This window comes from Diabrotica virgifera, chromosome 6 (genome assembly GCF_917563875.1).
Source record: "Diabrotica virgifera virgifera chromosome 6, PGI_DIABVI_V3a".
Lineage (NCBI taxonomy): Eukaryota > Metazoa > Arthropoda > Insecta > Coleoptera > Chrysomelidae > Diabrotica > Diabrotica virgifera.
Window position 1 is genome coordinate 142393569 of NC_065448.1, and position 19488 is coordinate 142413056.

The window sequence follows — 19488 nt, forward strand, 5'->3', positions numbered from 1 at the left end:
GCACCCGAGAGGCTCTATTCGATGTCCAAGTGTTTATGCAAAGATGCAGGGATGTTGACTGCGACGTGTACATTTGTTTTATCGACTACAAAAAGGCGTTTGATAGAGTAAAACATGATAAACTCATAAACATCTTGAAAGAAGCGGGAGTAAATGATAAAGACTTGAGAATCATATATAATTTGTACTACAACCAAACTGCCAATATTAAAGCAGATGACCAATTGACAGAGGCAGTCTCCATAGATAGAGGAATAAGGCAAGGATGCATCCTGTCCCCGGTGCTGTTTAATATATACTCTGAATGTATCTTCGAGCAAGCGCTGGGAGAACTACAGGAAGGCGTATTAGTCAATGGAGTGCGTCTGAACATTAGATATGCCGACGACGCTGTAGTTTTTGCAGACAGTCTAGATGGTTTGCAAAGAATAATGTCGCGCATATCAGACATAAGTAGAGAATACGGACTTGATCTCAATACGAAAAAAACAAAGTACATGGTAGTCAGTAAGCGCGAAATATTAAATACACAGCTTTTGGTTAACCAACAACTAATTGACAGGGTCGACAGCTACACATACCTTGGTATCAACATAAAAAGCCAGTGGGACCACTCAAGTGAAATAAAACAACGCATAGGAAAAGCGAGATCAGCGTTCATAATGATGAACTCTCTTTTCAGAAGCCACGATTTACCGCTTGCTACCAAAATCTCTATCATCAGATGCTATGTATTTTCTACGTTATTATACGGAGTAGAGGCCTGGACACTTTCCGAGGCTTCTTCAAGAAAACTCGAGGCATTCGAGATGTGGTGTTACAGGCGCATTTTGAGAATTTCGTGGATGGATCGTGTGACGAATGTTGAGGTTCTACGTAGAATAGGCAAGGAATGCGAGATTATTAACACAATCAAAGAGCGCAAACTAGAATATCTTGGCTATGTTATGAGGAATGAACAGAGATATGGCTTGTTGCAACTTATTCTTCAAGGCAAGGTATTTGGAAAGAGAGGACCAGGGAGAAGAAGAATATCTTGGCTTCAAAACCTAAGAAAGTGGTTTAATACATCGACAACCGGACTATTCAGAATAGCAGCAAGCAAAGTTAGGATAGCCATGCTGATCGCCAACATCCGGAACGGATAGGCACCTTAAGAAGAAGAATACCATTTTTGGATTATAAGCTCACATTCGAGACCTCATTTACTGTCATTTCATCATTTCTGATAACAGTGGAGTTGTGTTCACGGACGGACAGACCTGGATAATTTAAGGTTTCCACATTTTAATGTTGTAAAATGGTAATCAATCAGCATGTTCGATGGTAAACGTCCCATTTACCTAAATAAAGTTCAACTAGCACCAGCTCTCAAGTTTAGATACTTTGGACTAGCACTAAAGGACAAGTGGGCTCTAGATATGGAATCAAATTAACTGGAACCGAAAACTAGGTTTAACCGTCCGAATAAAAGTTGTTGAATACTTGTATGGTCTGTTCTGCATGTAGTTGACATGCGGGCACTAAAACCAAATACAATGAGACGCCTAGAAGCCATTGAAATGTGGATGTATCGCAAAATGCTCAGAGAATCACAGACACAATAAATAACTATTCGCGAAATACGAAACAACATAAACAGAGAGCTAGAATTAGTAATAACAACGATTAAGAAAGGAAAGACCTCATACTTAGGCCACATAATGGCACATGGCAAATATAAGTTAAGAAATATCAAAAGAAATGGGCAGGCACTCAAGGGCAAATCCAAACTACAAAAATAATCAAGAATATTGATAAAAAACTCTCGATCAGTTTGATGAACCGTTATAAATGAGAGATCAAAACGGTCGTTTGAACCAATGTCGGAGACATTGTCGTTTAAGAAACCACCTATACAACTACGTAAGGTGAATGAACCATGGTGCAGAAAGTGCGAAATGGAAGAAGATACTGTCATACACTAAAGCCTGGATTTCCTCGAAAGCGGCACCGACCAGCTGCGACCGTAACACTGCGATGAATGACGTCATAAAAAACTACTACGCAAAATAATAGCGGTGGTTTCCAAGGATGCGTTGGAAGCCACAGCTTGCTGAGTTTGCACATTCCATTGCCGCAGTGAAGAACCTTGAATTTTTCACCGTAATCTGACGTAATTCATCGCAGTGTTTTGGTCGCAGTTTATCGGTGCCGCTGTCGAGGAAACCCAGGCTTAACACTGCGATGAATTACGTCAGATTACGGTGGAAAATTCAAGGTTCTTCACTGCGGCAACGGAATGTGCAAACTCAGCAAGCGGTGGCTTCCAACGCATCCTTGGAAACCACCGCTATTATTTTGCGTGGTACAGTTTTTTATGACGTCATTCATCGCAGTGTGACGCTCGCAATTTGTCGGTGCCACTTTCGAGGAAACCGAGGCTATACTATGGTATTGCTGTGTGCTTAGTGATGTAAGTCAGGAATTCACTGGTCAAATTGAGGTTTGAACCAGAAGAGATCCTAAAACTACCAAAAAGAAAACACTTGGAATTCGTTGAGGCCACATAACTTTTTAGAGTTTAAGGAAAAAACGAGGTATGCTGCAAAGGCCGTATGACCAACTGCCAGGGACTAACGAGTTTCGCCTGATCTTAGAAGAAGAAGAGAAGTTAAAAATTTAAGAAGATATCGAAGACCGCAGAAGCGTAGGTAGAAGACCAATAACACGGCTTCACAACATCAGAGCTTGGACAGGTATAAATATTCAAAAATTATTCACTAAGAGCGGTGCAAAATAGGGAAGTTTTTGATATAGTGTTCACAAACTTCCAGTAATGGAATGCAAAAAAAAAACAATAGATTTGACGATTAGTAAAATACTTGAGCTTGCATACTGCGTGGCCGATTGTAGGTTCAGTTGTTGCCAAAGCTATTTTTATAAGATTGTTATTGACGAAAAAACGGTATCACTGCTTAGTTTTGATCAAAACTATAGTTGAAAGACGTGTTCCACGTAAGAAGACAAAGCAAACAGAACAAGTGTTCCCAAAGCAAGAGAGGTCTTCTTTAAGTGCTCTCTGTGCCTCAAACGTTGGCGATCATCAAAACTATGCGAAAGCTGATCATCAAAACGAGTGAAGAATTTGGTCTGTCACTAAACATAAGGAAAATAAAATTCATGATTATATCAAAGAAAAATATTAGAAACATCAATCTCCACGTAAATAATAAGATGGTAGAACGAGTTCAGTTTATAATTATAACTATTTAGGGACAAATATTAAGGAAATAAACGATTATACCAACGAAATCAGAGTTAGAATAGAAAAGGCTAGAAATGCATTCAATAATATGAAACAAATACTATGTAGTAGAGACATTAGCCTACCCTACATCTTAGAAAACGAGTATTAAAGTGTTATGTATTTTCAGTTCTTTTGTATGGTGTGGAGAGATGACTCTTAATAAACAATGTCTCAGTACATTGGAAGCATTTGAAATGTGGACATATCGAAGAATGCTGAGAATCTCCTTGACAGACAGAATAACTAATGAAGAAGTACTTTCTAAGAAGAATAGAGAACAGCAGGAAGATACTGGATTCCGTTAAAATAAGAAAACTGCAATATTTGGGTCATATAACACGTGATGACAAATATGAACTCCTAAAATTAATAATGAAGGGAAAGGAAGGCGCAGCATTCAAGGAAGGCGCAGCATAGGTAGAAGAAAAATGTCCTGGCTGAAAAACCTCAGAGAATAGTTTGGATGCAGTTTAACTGAACTCTTTCGGGCTGTAGTGTCAAAAGGTAGAATAGCAATGATGATTGCCAACCTTCGTCGCGGAGATGGCACGTAAAGAAAAAGAAAAACTATGCCTATTCGACTTTCATTATACAGTACGTAAATCGTTCAGCTGGACATAGGGAACATACATACATTGTATATACATATTTATGTAGATACATAAATACATACATTGTATTATATTGAGATAATTGTGGCAACAGAGCTCTCTCGATGACAATATGGTTGTTAGCATTAAGGAGCATTAATCTGAAAAATTAACAACTCATTTCGACTGACATAAATAAACGTCAAAATATGACAATGTAGTAGCTAAATATTTTTGGCCTAAGAAAATGGGAAAACTGTTTAGTTTTAAAATTACTTTTTAAATAAAAAATATTTTAAAAATTAAAGTAAAATTTTACAGCCTTGCTTCAAAACTCACTCATTATATTCGTTCTAGCTTTATTGCACCAAAAACTCCTACTCGAACAGAAGCTTCAACTAACACAGGCTAGCATTAGTTGCCACAATTCTCTTAATGTATATTCCCTATGTCCAGCTGAATGATTTACGTACTGTATCAAGAATTATGTAGAGTCCTTCGTATTCTTTTTCTCATGAGCATCTTTCAGTGCGTCACAGTTTTTCGATTTCTTTCTAACGCATTAAATTGTATGTGACAGAAAAAACTCACGTCGGTGATTACATTTCGTCGGTGACATTTATAACATTTATTCTAGTTGTCAATAGATGGCGCTATAATCGAAAAAAAAATTATTTACGAATTATATAATATATCTACGAATATAATCTGTACAATTTATAAGACTATACAAATCAAAGAAAATACCATTTTATAAATGTAATAAACACAATTGATTTGTTTTTATGCCAAATTGCAAATAAAATGTGACAACTGTCAGATTTAACTATAATGTCATGTCACTAAAATGTATATTATCACGGACTTACCTTTTTTTCTATCATTTGTGACGCACTGAAAAATGCTCATGAAAAGAAGCATACTCCTTTGTATCGGTTTGTTTTTCTTATTGTACATTAGAAATATTTACTTTGCATCAATAAGACATTTACTTACATACATATACATTTTTTAAATAAATTATAACTGTAGGCAGTAAAACAACAACTGTTCAGTGAAATTATAAATTAATAAGAGTAGGGAAATGGTGAGAAATCTCTGGTATGTAATTAACATAGTTATCCTTTTACAACTAATTAGCAATTAAAATAATTATATTTATTCTGGCTCCGTAAAAAGTAGTAAGCCCAGTCTTACTTTTTAAAAATAATTAATATTTACATACATGTCATGAACAATAATCGTTGAAGATAAAGAGATTGATTATATTGATTATAAAGCATATTGTTTATAAAACGAATCACTGTAGAATTAATTATTTTTAGGCATGACTAGAAAAATAATTAAACAATAAATATAATATAAGGAAGTACAAAACTGAAAATAAATTAAAAATAATGAGTTAAAAAGTTTAAATGACCGTAAAAACAAAGCAAGTATGTTGGTGAGGGGCTCCTAACAACAGTGTCCGATCTATTATTGTGCAATATGCAAAGCAGACCTAATCGTAATAATATAACAATTATTATTATACTGACTAAAAATTAATAGATGGGAGCGGAAGATTCAAAGAATAATATAGGTATCGGCTTTTAAAAGTTGGTAACGCATAACGAAAAAGGACAGTCAATAAAATGATGTAAATAAATGTCTATATGGACAACCGTAACTAGGCTTGCGAAACTTCAAAATTAAGGTGGCTCGGGCATGTACTTAACAGCTCCAAAATGTCCCAATTGCAGTAACACTCAGTCTGGTCATGAGTCATGGTATCCGAAATACTCTAAAGGGCAAGAGTTTTCAACCACCCACCCACTAGGAGGCACATCTCTACACCGAGAGAAGGATCCCGCCACGATCCAATTTTCCACCACCCTCCTACTACTTACTTACTTACTTATTTCTTGTTACTCCGTAAAGGAGCATAGGGCATCCACGAAGCTTCTCCATTGGACTCTGTCTCTGGCCATAGCTGCTACCTCTCCCCAGCTCTTTCTCATACCTTTGTAGTCAGCTTCAATTGTTCTTCTCCAGGTCGTTGCGGGTCGTCCTTGCTTTCTTCGTCCTGCTACTGTCCATTTTAGAGCTTTCTTTGTTATATCTGAGTTGTCCTTCCTCAGGGTGTGTCCCAGCCAATTCCATCTTTTCCTTTTAATTGCAATTTCAATTAGCTCTTGTTTGGTTTTCTTCCAGAGTTCTTGATTTGTTATGATGTTGGGCCAATATACTTTCAAAATTTTTCGGAGGCACCTGTTTACAAATACTTGGAGTTTTTTGACAGTTATTGTCCAGGTCTCGCATCCATACAGTAATACTGTTTTAACATTACAATTAAACAGTCTTATTTTGGTGTTTTGACTAATTTGTGTTGACCTCCATATGTTTGAGAGTGTTCCAAATACTTGTTGTGCTTTTCTAAGTCGATGTTTAATGTCCGCCTCGATTCCACCATGTATGCCAAATATTAAATATACTTCCTAGGTAGCAAAATTCTTGTACCTGTTTTACTTCTTCTTAACTGGTATATAATTTTTCCTGTCGGAGTTGGCCTATTCTCATCTCAACTGTCTTATTGACATTTAATGGCTTCAAAGTTTTTCGTTTCTTGGTTGCTTAATGGTCGCTTAATGGTAAGTGGATTAATGTCGCTTGGTTTAATTTTGTTTTTCTTAGTAACCGTTAACGTGACAATAACAGGGATTTTTTCCAAGATAGTTTTAGCTATGTGTCACCAGAATCCGCTGTTATCTCGATATTAAAGAAATGGCGCTTGGTCGAGTTATGCATAACGCCGTCCATATCATCTGCATATTCTAACCCTCCTACTAAACAGTCTCCTAAAGTAAACCTCAGACCTATCTTCGATGGCTATTTGTCACTCACAGAGAGCAACAACACGGTCGAACCGACCTTCGTCCCCATCTACTAAGGACCATCCTTGTAACTGTGTAATAAGTACTGTCATCTGTTAGTAGATAATGTAACCTAATACACCTTTTTTCACTTTTGATATCCAAATTTTATCCCTTACCGATACCCGACAAAAACCCCAGCAAACTTTTCAGAGTACCCCTCGTACTACAAACCCAAAATCCAGGCTAGTTATGGGAATGGTATCCTCATCCACAAAGATATTCCAACCTCATCATACATCAGCTCTCTCCAATACCAAATTCCCGATGTCCACTAGTGCAGTTGACTTACATAATATAAAAAACGAAACAACTACGATAATCTCATACTATAAACATCCACGGAACCCCTCTCTTAACTTATTGTATTTTTCTACACTCAAGAACTTGAGCGAGGTCTTAATAAGCGACCTCAAATGCAGACATGCCAAATTCGATGATCTTACTAGAAATGGCCATGGTAGACATCTCTCAGAACTTCGATTTTACCTGCCAATTTGCAGAATCGCCAACACTGAGATCACATTTCTCTGTCACTTTGGAATGTCCATATCCAGTGCACAGAACGTATTATGGCCAGGATCGAAGACGGATGTTATATAGAGGACACAATAACATTGTATCGCCTCTTTTACCGATCAAAACTGATCTTACCACTTCCATGTTAACAACTGATCCACTTCCAACTGATATTAACACAGAATATCTTGAATCTATAGAACAGATTATGTAAAAATATTTCAAGTCTTTGTCACCCAAAATCTTCCAGAATTAGGTAACTTCCAACCATATTGACACAGGGATTTTATTAATTGAACGTCTTCTTCAAGAAGCTTTCTCCCTATGCATTCCAAAAACCAAATGGAACATCTATACTCCAACACTTTCTCTTAGAATTCTCGCTAAAATCCACGTAAAGCGCAGCACAACAGAATATAACCGTCTGTCGGCATCTATCAGGCTGAAGGTCAACAAGCTGAAACAAGAAGAGTGGATGTGAGTTACGTCCCACCTGGACTACCGAGAAGATGGAAAATACTGGAACAAATTCAAAATCCAAATTCTACAAAACATTCAAATACATTTACACCTCCTAGTCAACAATATCTTAAGCCATCCTCAAGATAAGGCCGATGCATTCAAAAACTAGCTCCAGGTCCCCTTTCAAACCCCAGATAATCAAAGTTGAACCAGCGATTTAGACGGCAAACCGAATAGAGAGTGTAGGCCATACTCTATTATAATCCTCTGCCTTAAATGGGAGCTAATTGTAATCCGATAGTTGTCCCAGTAGGTAATGTGGTCCTAGTGGTCAGGATCGGACATACACACAGCACAGTAGGTATATATCTGAAAAACTGACAACTTAAACTTTGAAAGTTTTTCGACTATTACTCAAAATTTCAACCTACGAATTGCGCTAATAACTGAGGGTTTGTAGGTGGATTCCAGGCGCGTCTAACGGTGTATACCTGATATCTGAGAAAATCCGAATTTTTCTGTTCTAGGCCTCATAAGTGTGATGAAATCAATTTGCTATGGGAAAAACGGGTTTTCAAGATCACTTAATCCTATAATACCTTCAGATACCATATTTGAGCTTGGGTGCATCAAACAACACTTGTCAATAGTCAATACATTTCAAATTCATGTTTAGTGATTAAAATCGGTTAAGTCGTTTAGAAGTTATACAGCTCCAAAAGTATAATCCGTTAAACCATTATCGCCGAAATAGTCTAGTTCTACTGGTTACGATGCTAAAGTTGATCGGGCAATCCAAGTTCACTTGCCAGCCATCCCAATATTATTTTTAAATCTATTAAAAATAAAAAAAAGCCCGGTACATTCGATGGACACAAAAAATTATATGAAACAAAATATTGGGATGGCTGGGATATGAACTCTGATTGCCCTATCACAAGTTTAGTGTCCTAACAACTAGACCATTTGGGCGATAATGCGACCATTTATGACGCTTAAAGTGTAGTCAAGAAACATTACATTTAAGTTCATACATTTAATTTTTAAAAAACTTCGAAAAATTCCTGATGCAAGAAAAAAACCCCGAAACACGGTAAAAATGAATGGCGTACGTGGCGCAAAAATGTATTTTCGTTTTGACGGAAAATAAAATTAGTTTTATTTTAAAAGATTTTTCCATCATATTTGCTAAATTTGAAGTAAAACCCGCCACAAACGAGTATCTTTGATGAAATTTGAAGTTTTGAGGCTCTTTTATGGCGCGTTTTACTTTAAAAGCAAACACTATCTATGGAAAAATATTTCAAAATAAAACTATAATTTTAACATTCAAATCAGCTATTGTGTAGCTGGAATATTGTGTGTGCCACTCATTTTTACCGCGTTTTGCGGTTTTTTATTCTTGTTAAAATATTATCTCACGTAATAAACCTTGTATACTCCCACAATGATATCGGTCGGAAACCGCAAATAGGTAGTCACCCTCGCACTGTATTATCGTATTGTTTTATTATCGTTTTAATTTAAAGAAACAATCTGCGAAGTATAATCTTCTATATTGAAAGCGTGGGCACAATTTTAATTTATTATAAATACATCCATTAAATTTTTATGACCATTTCTAGATCTCTCGTCTATATGCTAACATACGAAGTTTCAGAGTAAAATTAATAATTAGAAAGTATTATATGTATATGTATATACAGGGTGAGTGGGGAGGAACGCACTAAACTTTAAGACTCTATAATATAGGTGAAAAATAATCAAAAATAACTCATATGTTATTCGATTTTCATTTGTTTCCGAGATACGGGGTGTTAAAATTTTTCTTACAAACTGACGATTTATTTATTGCTCTAAAACCGGTTGAGGTGTGCAAAGGAAATTTGGTGGGTTTTAAGACATAGTTATTGCGCATGATTTGACATACAATTAAGAATTTTATATTGGCGCGCGTACGGGTAATAGTCTGAAATTTTTTAAAGATAAAAATGGTACGCCACTGAAATATTTCAAATTAAAAATCTTTCTAGAATTCCTTGTTCAATTTGTGATAAAAAATCTATCTTCCCCTTTATTCATGCGACGCTTTGTTTTCATGCAAAAATAAAACATCTGATCGCTTACAAAGTTTTCGACGAAGTTTCTCTATGAATGTGTAGAAACTTATTTCGAATACTTTGTAAGCGTTAAGATATTTTATTTTTTTGCATGAAAACGAAGCGTTGTATGAACAAACATGAAGATAGATTGTTTGTCAGAAATTGAACAGGGAATTAAAAAATAATTTTTAATTTGAAATATCTCAGTGGCGTACTATTTTTTTTTGTTTCAAATTATTTCTTAGACTTTATACTATAAGTCTTAATAATTTTAAATTGATTACATATATTTTTTTAAAGTATATTTATTTTTTTTATCCAGAGATACTCTCTGTAGTCATTTATTTATAATAATTGAATAATTTTAGTGTGATGAATACTACAATTCATTGGGTAATATTTTTATTTTCCCCAGAGTAACATCTGAAAATTACTTTGGTACTTTAAAATTTTTTATGATTAATAATTTCAATTAACTATAACATTGACTTTATTTACTTTATTATGGGTATTTATTTTTGATTTGTTCTGAACGATTACTACTGCATATATTTATTTCTGGTTAGAACTTCGTGTTCTTGTTTTCTTTGAGAAAAATTTCTCACCTGTGTTTGAAATTTTTCTGAGGAGTGGAGGGAGTGTGTAACATTCCTGTTTTCTTTGAGAAAAATTTCTCACTTATGAATTTTCTGATGGGTGAGAGGAGTGTGTAACGTTACAAACGTCACATCTTTGATATTTTATTTTTAAATAATTATTTTATTTTATTGACTTTAATATTTCATTAATAATTATCTTCTATTCGTTTTAACTTGCTTTTTCGTTAAAAACTTGTTTGGCGCCCTCTTTTATTACCCTCTTTTATTATCCTCTTTTATTATCTTCTATTTACTATATCTCTTTTCATCTAAAATCTAAATCATCATACTGAACGTACCCCGTATATTCTTACTCTGTAAGTATCTGTTTTTCAATACGGAACATGCCCGCCACAGCCTACGTCGCGCTGTCATGAAAGTGACACTTCATTCCTACTTGCTGACACAAAATCAAAATGGATGGGAAAAATAAATCTATTTAAAGAGATGGGCCCATAAGGCTCTATCTATTTCCAGACTTTCATTCTCCTGGGGTGAGTTGTGTATTCTAATTATGTTTTTTTTTTGCAATTACATTTCTACATCTAGCAATTTCTTAATATTTTTTATACCTAACCTTCATATGTTCAACCATGTGTTTGGTTTCTGTATTTCATTTTATCTATTGATATGCTTTTAGTAATCAAATTTTAACTAGTAGTATCAATCTTAATTCCATTTAATTATTCCTTTGCCAATAACTACTTTTTACGATTATTTGGCAAAGAAACAATTTGGTTTTCTTCTTGATGTTTGATATGTGTTTTTATCTTATAGTTTTTGGGAATAAATCACTGTTCTCCCTTCGGGAGCTTCAAGCCATCCTCACCGGTGATGGGACTAATAAGGCTGACACAACGAAGACAACATGGCATCTAGATAGACTGCAACGAATACCATCTCCAGCTGCAGGGGCCTAGGGCCACCAACTGCCCAGGTCTACAAGAAGTCTACAGCAGTACCATTCAACATCAAGAAGTTACCATCAGATACCAAAAGCCATAAGTATAATCTACAAATTGTTAGCTTTTAAAAGTCATATTTTTATTATATTTTTATGAACAATAGACATGATTAGTTAAAAATACTGTTTTGTTTGCTTCCATTCTAAATTTTCAGAGTTCATTTCTAAGATTATGGCAAGACGAACACACACCTGAGTGACTGAGCTAAGCTGAGGGTGAACAATGGCTATCTTGGATGATTGAGGAAATATTTTCGAATATTATTTCAATTAGCTGGGGTTGTGCATCGCTTACTCGTTTCAGTCTATAGCCTTTGAGAAAAGAAGTTTTGAGAAAAAGCCTATAAAGTATTGTTAACTTTTATTTTTAATTTAATTTTTGTCTGCCAAATCGTAAAATGATGCACACCGGAATACCTTTTTAAATCGCGGAGTAATTTACAAAAGAAAATGAGAACAGCTGTTGACCGTTGTTCACTACGTTCAAGCATGCTGGCGCGAACCTGCTGCAAAGCGAGTCGAAGGTAGGGATATTCAACACAATCTCCCTACCTCCCTACCTTCGACTCGCTTTGCAGCAAATTCGCGCCAGCGCTCTTAAGCGTAGTGAGAAACGGTCAACAGCTGTTCTCATTTTCGTTTTGTAAATTACTCCGAGATTCAAGATCATATTTCGGTGTGCATCACTTTACGATTTGACAGACAAAACAAATTGAAAATAAAAGTTGACAATACTTTAAACGCGTTTTTCTCAAAACTGCTTTTTTCAAAGGCTGTAGACATTGTAACTCAAATCTACTTGACCAACCCACCTGGAATTTTGTATGTATTTTCTTTAGACAGTCCTTGTTTTTTGAGAAGTTCCTTAAGAAACGAGATGAAGATGCCTATGGTTTTAAGAAGGTTCCTCAAGAACGATTACGTAGGCTCCTCATCAACAATAAAGACGGCCCAGAGCCAGAGGCATTCAAGTTCCAGTTAGCAGACGAGGCAAACGTAAGAAAAATCGATGAAACTTTTAAAAAGATCATTAAGAAATTCGAAAATGTTCCCACAAAATTAACGAATCCTCATGAAATAAGAATGAGAAATTCATCGAATATCAAAAATTTTCGAAGGAACTTCTATGAAAAAAAGATAGTTAAAATTCAGAAAAATTTAAACTGATAAATAAGTAATGGGATCCAAACTACAGGTACATCATCAACTGAACCAAAAGAGTTGCAATAGATCCAGATCCGATAGTGAAGTAAGAACTGGCAAAACAAGAATCAATACATCACATAGTGATCAATACAACAACAAAGGTTAGTTAATAGTTATACTGCCTTTTTAAATAGTTTTCATATTATATTTTTGAAGTTATACTTCAAAATGTTTTAATTTATGTATGTATCAGTCCAGAAAAGGTGTGGAAAGAATATATTAGTGTTTTTAAATACATATATTTTTCTACAAACGTGTTAAAAATGCAATTTTTAGGACTTCATAGGAGCGTTAAAAATGCTACTTTAAGGCACTAGTGCTTTAAAATTTTTAAGACACTGCAGTTAAAAGTGAATTGTGAAATTGTGAAACGTCAAAATATTTATATTTCATTTATTAACATTAATATTAATAATACAACTTGCGCAATTTGAAAAAGGTGGTTTAAAAGGTTTTTTATTATAATTTTGTGTCTTTGGATTTGTCTTCCTTGGGCGTAAAATAATAAAACATCTATTTTTATATTTCACTTGTCACCGTGATGTATAATTATGTATATCTGAAAGGTAAGTAGCATGCGGCTTGATGGCCTTGTTGGTAGAGCATTGGACCAGAGATTAAAAAATCGCGAGATTGCGGGTTCAAATCCCGGACGATTCATACTTTTTTCTTTTTTTTTAATATTTGGCATTGTTTTGGTTCATTTTTGGTAATTATTGTTAATTTTTTGTATTGTAACTGTTAAGTAGGTATATTTATTTCGTTGAAATTATATTATAATAGAAGTATAACTTCTTACGTGCGTACAAAGTACACACACATTCTTTTTTTTTTATCACATTCGATTCCGGAGCCCGGGCTACATGTTCTGCCCACTGGAGACGGTTTGGCATGATTATAGTGGACATATCATATTTTCTGTCAAACTTAGCTCCGGACCCCACTTGCGATTTATAGTCGCGCGATTGTTTTGTCGAGAAGATTGAACACATTGTTTTAAATACAAGTCAATCCATGATTATTTAGTCGCAAGTGGATTGACTTGTACTTGAAACAATGTATTCAATCTTCGCGACAAAACAATCGCGCGACTACAAATCACAAGTGGAGTCCGGTGCTTATGCTTGTAGATAATCGGCAGTTCAAAAGTTATATCTACGCCTTCATTTTCCCTTTTCGCAGACCGCTCCGAATATCTTGCGTACTGCGTTTTTTTTCTTCAAAAATTGATAGGATTCGTGTGTTTTGGTTAGGGTCCATGCCTCTGATCCATATTTGAGAACGGGGACTATCAGTATTCTATACAGCCTTAACCGAGTTTTTTGAGACAGACGTTTTTAGCTAAGTAGGTACTTTGATACACCATTATAAGACCTATTTGCAATTTTTATGATACCCCTTGTTATTTCCCTTGATGTGCTATTACTGAAGTTAACCGATTTTCCTATATGTTCCTGTTTGGAGAAACAAAATAAGAAGTAGTATCATCAGCTTCTTCTTCTTGTGGTGTTTTCTCCTTTAGTGGAGGTTAGCCACTACAGTGGCAAATCTGCCTCTGTCCAATGCGGCTCTAAACAAAGATGTTGAAACAAGGCCGGTCCAGTCCCTGATATTTCTAAGCCATGAAATGTGGCGCCTACCGGAACCCCGTTTTCCTTCAATCGTACCCTGGATGATCAGTTGTGCGAGGCGGTACTTTTCGTTTCTCATTATGTGTTCCAGTTCCAGGTATAGTCCGTCCGCTATAACTTTTCCCATGCGGTACGATTCATTTTCAATCACATTAAGTCAAAACATAAATTGAAACGAACGTCGATGTGTATATACATTTTGTATACTGTATACTATATACTACACACATCGTTTCACTTTCTGTTTTGACTTAATTTGATTGAAAATGAATCGTACCGCATGGGAAAAGTTATAGCGGACGGACTATAGCTAACTTTTCCAACTTTAATGATTTTTAACAGTTCCCTATTTGTACCTACTCTCCTCAGAACATCTTCTGTTAGTGGTGTGGGTTGTCCAAGGTATTTTCAAGATTTTTCTATAGAGCCAGAGTTCAAAGGCTTCTAACTTGTTCATCAGTGTTATGGTTGAGTGGCCAGGCCTCCGTTCCGTACTAAAGTATTGACAATACATAGCAATGCAGAAAACGTCAAAAAAAAAAACACGAGCATTTACATCCCTGTATAAATCTAATAAAAATATTAATACATAGAAAACAAAATTCCGCAAATTTTCCATTCTATTTATGTAAAATTAGAAAATATGTTATGTTTGTCAAATTAAAAATACAAAAAGAAAGCTATTAGACAAAATTGTAGGTTTAAATTAATTTTTAATGAGTGACCATGACATATGTATAAAAATTTCAGTTGATGTCTACCAAGTTCACTTTCAAGGTTGCCAAGAGTTTCATTGATATTTTGTTGCCTGTTGTAGTCCAGATGTTGCTTAAAATTATTATACCTAAATGCTGCTATATTGTGGTCTTAGTCACACTGATAATTATTAATTATCCTAAAAATAGATGCCAAAAATAAGGACTATTTGAGATTACATAATTACGTTTCTCATGTTTTAATTTTTATACATGATATCAATACTTTTCTACCTAAACATTTACCTTATGAAAGATACAGGGGAAGAACGGCAATAGTACATTTGGACTGATTTCGAGCATATTGAACATTAAGATTTATTAACTTCAGAGGTGTAACCAGGATGATCCTAAGGGGGGGGGTGGTTACATCTACTTGAAGGTCTCTGGGGGTATGGAATAATAATGGTGTTAAGCGTATAGAGCTCAAAGTACATCCAAAAGGGGGGGGGGGTTATAACCCCCAAAACCACCTCCTGGTTACGCCTATGATTAACTTATAAAGTCGAATTTAAAGAATAATAATAAAATAATACTTAAGGGCATAGGCGCAAAATGTATGTCAAAATGTTCAACGTGTTTTAAATGTATTAATTTTTTTCGAATCCTGATAAAACTAAGAAATATTTTTGAAAATTTTAAATAAAGCAGAATAAAAGATTATGTTATTACCGGGGGCCGAAAGTCCCTTAAAATAAACAAAATGGTTCTTTTGAATGAGATATTTGAAATTAAAAATTCTCTGACTTTTTTCTTTTTTTTTACCCCTGTAACTTATTAAAATAAACATTATATGTTAGAAATATACTATATACTAGAAATATGGACCACAGAAATAATGCCGGAACAATGGAAAATCGCAGTGATATGCCCTATACATAAGAAGGGAGATAAGCTAGATTGCAATAATCACCGGGGAATATCACTACTAAACGTTGGATACAAAATATTTAGGAAGATATTGGAAGGAAGACTAAATAATATAATGGAACAAACAACAGGGGATTATCAAGGAGGATTCAGGAAAGGCAGGTCAACTATAGACCAAATATTTACAGTAAGGCAAACGCTGGAAAAATTCTACGAGCGGAATACCGAACTACATCATCTATTTGTAGATTTCAAACAAGCGTATGACTCAATAATTAGAAAGGAATTATATAGCGCAATGCAAGAGTTAAATGTACCAAAAAAACTAATCAGATTAGTAAGACTATGCCTAACCAACACCAAAGCAAAAGTAAGGATCCAAAATCAACTGTCCGATGAGTTTAACATTAATGAAGGTCTAACACAAGGGGATGCACTGTCAACAACACTTTTTAACCTTGCGTTGGAACAAGTAATCAGGAAAACTCCTATAGATAGGGATGGTACAATATTTACAAAGCTCAATCAGGTCGTTGCCTACGCAGATGATATAGACATAATCAGCTGGACATTAAAAGACCTAGAAAAAATTTATACATATTTTAAAGAAGCGGCACAGACTATGGGTCTAGAAGTTAATGTCTCAAAGACAAAGTACATGATAACAACTCGGGAAAAAGTACAAACGAAAGGCAACATATCTCTGAGCGGGCAAATATTTGATAAAGTCGACCGTTTCAAATATTTAGGATCAACAATAACAGCAGGAAATAAAAACAGTGATGAGGTAACAGCGAGAATTTCTCTTGGAAACAAATGCTTCTACAGCCTATAAAATATCATAAAGTCAAAATCAGTATCTATTAATTCAAAAGTAAAAATATACACAACAATAATGAGACCTGTAGTAATGTATGCATCAGAAACATGGACCTTGACTAGTGAACAAGAGGAAAAACTTCTTAGATGGGAAAGAAAAATCTTAAGAAAAATATATGGACCTATACAGGAGAATGGAGAATGGCGTATAAGAATGAACCACGAAATAAATAGAGTGTTTAACAGACCGACTATCACAAAAGAAATACGAAGTAAACGACTGAGTTGGTTAGGACCCGTAGAAAGGATGAATGATAAGAGAAATACAAAAAAAGTACTTAGAAAAGAATTAAATGGGAAGAAACCGAGAGGTAGGCCTAGAAAGAGATGGATTGACGGTATTAACCAGGATTTGAAAGACCTAGGAATACGAGAATGGGAAAAACAAGCAAAGGAAAGAAAAGCATGGGCAGCTATAGTCAAACAAGCAAAGCACACATAACGCCGAAAAGACCTCCTAAAAAAAAAGAAACAAGGAAGTAATATTTTAGATAAATATCGTTTAGAACTTTTGAGGAGTTATGCGTGTGGCTGGCCTCCACACCATGTAAAACTTTAGTGCCTAGAAACCCCAACGGGCGACCATGGCCCTCCATGGGCTGTCAGCGGTCACCGATGATGATGATGAACTTATTAAAATAAACATTATAGAAGTTTTCAGGACTTTCGGCCCACGGTAAAAAGGTTATCTTTCATTCTGCGTTTAAATATTTCAAAAATACTTAACCATTAGTTTTCTTAGGATTCGAAAAAAATTAATACATTTAAAACACATTGAACATTTTGACACGCGACATTTTGCGCCTATACCCTTAATTATTTAGACTTTATATTATGCACTACTCCAAAAAATTAACGCACCTCCTTAAAAATGGGTCATTTTGGATGTTTCTAATTTCCTAAACCTGTTGTCCGATTTGAGTGATTTTTCAATTTGATATTTTTCTTTAGCAATATCGCTGTAATAATATTATTGCTAGACAGGTAAATTGTCATTAAATACCAGGTATACCAATCAAACTGTGTTTTTTTTTCTCAAAGTTCACCACAGCCTGTGGAATATTCAAGCATTTATAAAATCCTGAAAATAAAACCCCACTATAGCCTCAGGTTTTCTTAACATTCTGTTTCCTGATTCATTCGCTTATGTTGGACAATAAAAAAGTTAGGTACGTTAACAACTAGCCATGTTTTTCATCAATACAGGGTGTGCGATAAACTTTAAGGGGTAATTTTGCATGAAAAAGAAATGATAGTTTGCTTTATAAACGTATGCCCGCAAATGCCAGTATTTTTTATTTAAAACACGAGAAAAAAATTGAAAAACTGCATACCATGCAATTAAATTATTTGAAATTTTAATGTATTATTGATTAATCTAATTTTAATTTTAACCTAACTACAATATATAATTATATTAAGTATAGATATATACAAAATATTCTTAAATTATTCAATAAAAATATAACCCAGATGTCCAATTAAATAAAACATATTAGACACCAAAAATTAATAATTATTCAAAAATGATAGTTAATGAGTATTATTGTTAATTATCTGACATTAAATTTTGATTAATATTTATTTTAAGTTTTAAACAACCCAAATATTTAAAATTTAATTTATTACATATGTTCATGTATAAATTTAATAGATAAAGTGATAAATCACTACTTAAAAATAATATTTGTTTAATCAATTTGGAACAAATGTTTATGCTAAAGTTAATATATTAAAATATACATATTTCTATCTTTCATTTAGTGAAAGTATTTTTTATTATTTATAATTTCCATTACCAAATGTTCAAAATATTCTGTAATATGGAAAATATACATATATTCAACCTACTTATTAAAAATTATTAGTTATCCCTACTATGTATGTAGTTTGAATATCTTATTGCTAGAGATGATAGTTGAATTATTAATTATGTGAAGGGATGAAAAATTTACATAACAGTAGGACTTGGAAATATATTTACAACGATTTCTTTCACCTTACAAACAATCATGGGCGCCCATATAAAAATTTTCAAGGGGGGGCAGACGTGAAGATTTTGCACATTACATATTTTTGTAGACTACAGATACCAATATATAGTTTAAATCACCCGAAAAACTAGGGGGAGCACGGCTCCCCCTGCCCATGGGTATGGGCGCCTATGCAAACAATCTAAAACACTGAAAACTCCTTCTTTTTGATAGCACAAGTACGTTTTGCGAAATTAAACAACTTGAGCAACAAATTTCATTCAATGCTTCCTTCATGGAAGCATTTCCTGTGACGTCAAATCATTTGTAATGTGATATTTCAAATGCCTCATATTTGTTTCCAAAACTCAAAATCGAAATATCATGTTATAAGTTTTGAAGATTATACTCTAATAATGGAAACTCCGTAGCGACCAGTCAATGGAAATACTAAATTTTATTGATCTCATGAGAATCGTAAAACATGGCAAAAATCGCGTAACATTTATTTATTTAACAGTTATGTAGAAACTGACTTCATTTGCTACTAAATGCAAAAATTGGATACCAAAGCTGTACATTCTCCTTTTGAGTGTCTTCAAAACGCATTTTGACTTTTGTCAATAGGACACTCTGATCAAAAGATATTGAATTTTAACCGTGAAATTGATATAATTTTTTTTATAAAATTGATTTCG

The 19488-nt window shown here is 34.3% G+C and overlaps 1 protein-coding gene and 1 long non-coding RNA gene across 2 annotated transcripts in view; one reads left to right on the forward strand and one right to left on the reverse strand.

Moving 5' to 3' along the window:
* Positions 1 to 19488, reverse strand: part of LOC114336756 (spectrin beta chain, non-erythrocytic 1) — a 415003-nt gene that overhangs the window by 370107 nt on the left and 25408 nt on the right. The gene's annotated exons all lie outside the window — the stretch shown is intronic.
* Positions 9567 to 11599, forward strand: LOC126886357 (uncharacterized). Its single transcript, XR_007698575.1, has 2 exons — positions 9567 to 9661; positions 11290 to 11599. It is a non-coding gene; the product is annotated as an uncharacterized LOC126886357 (long non-coding RNA).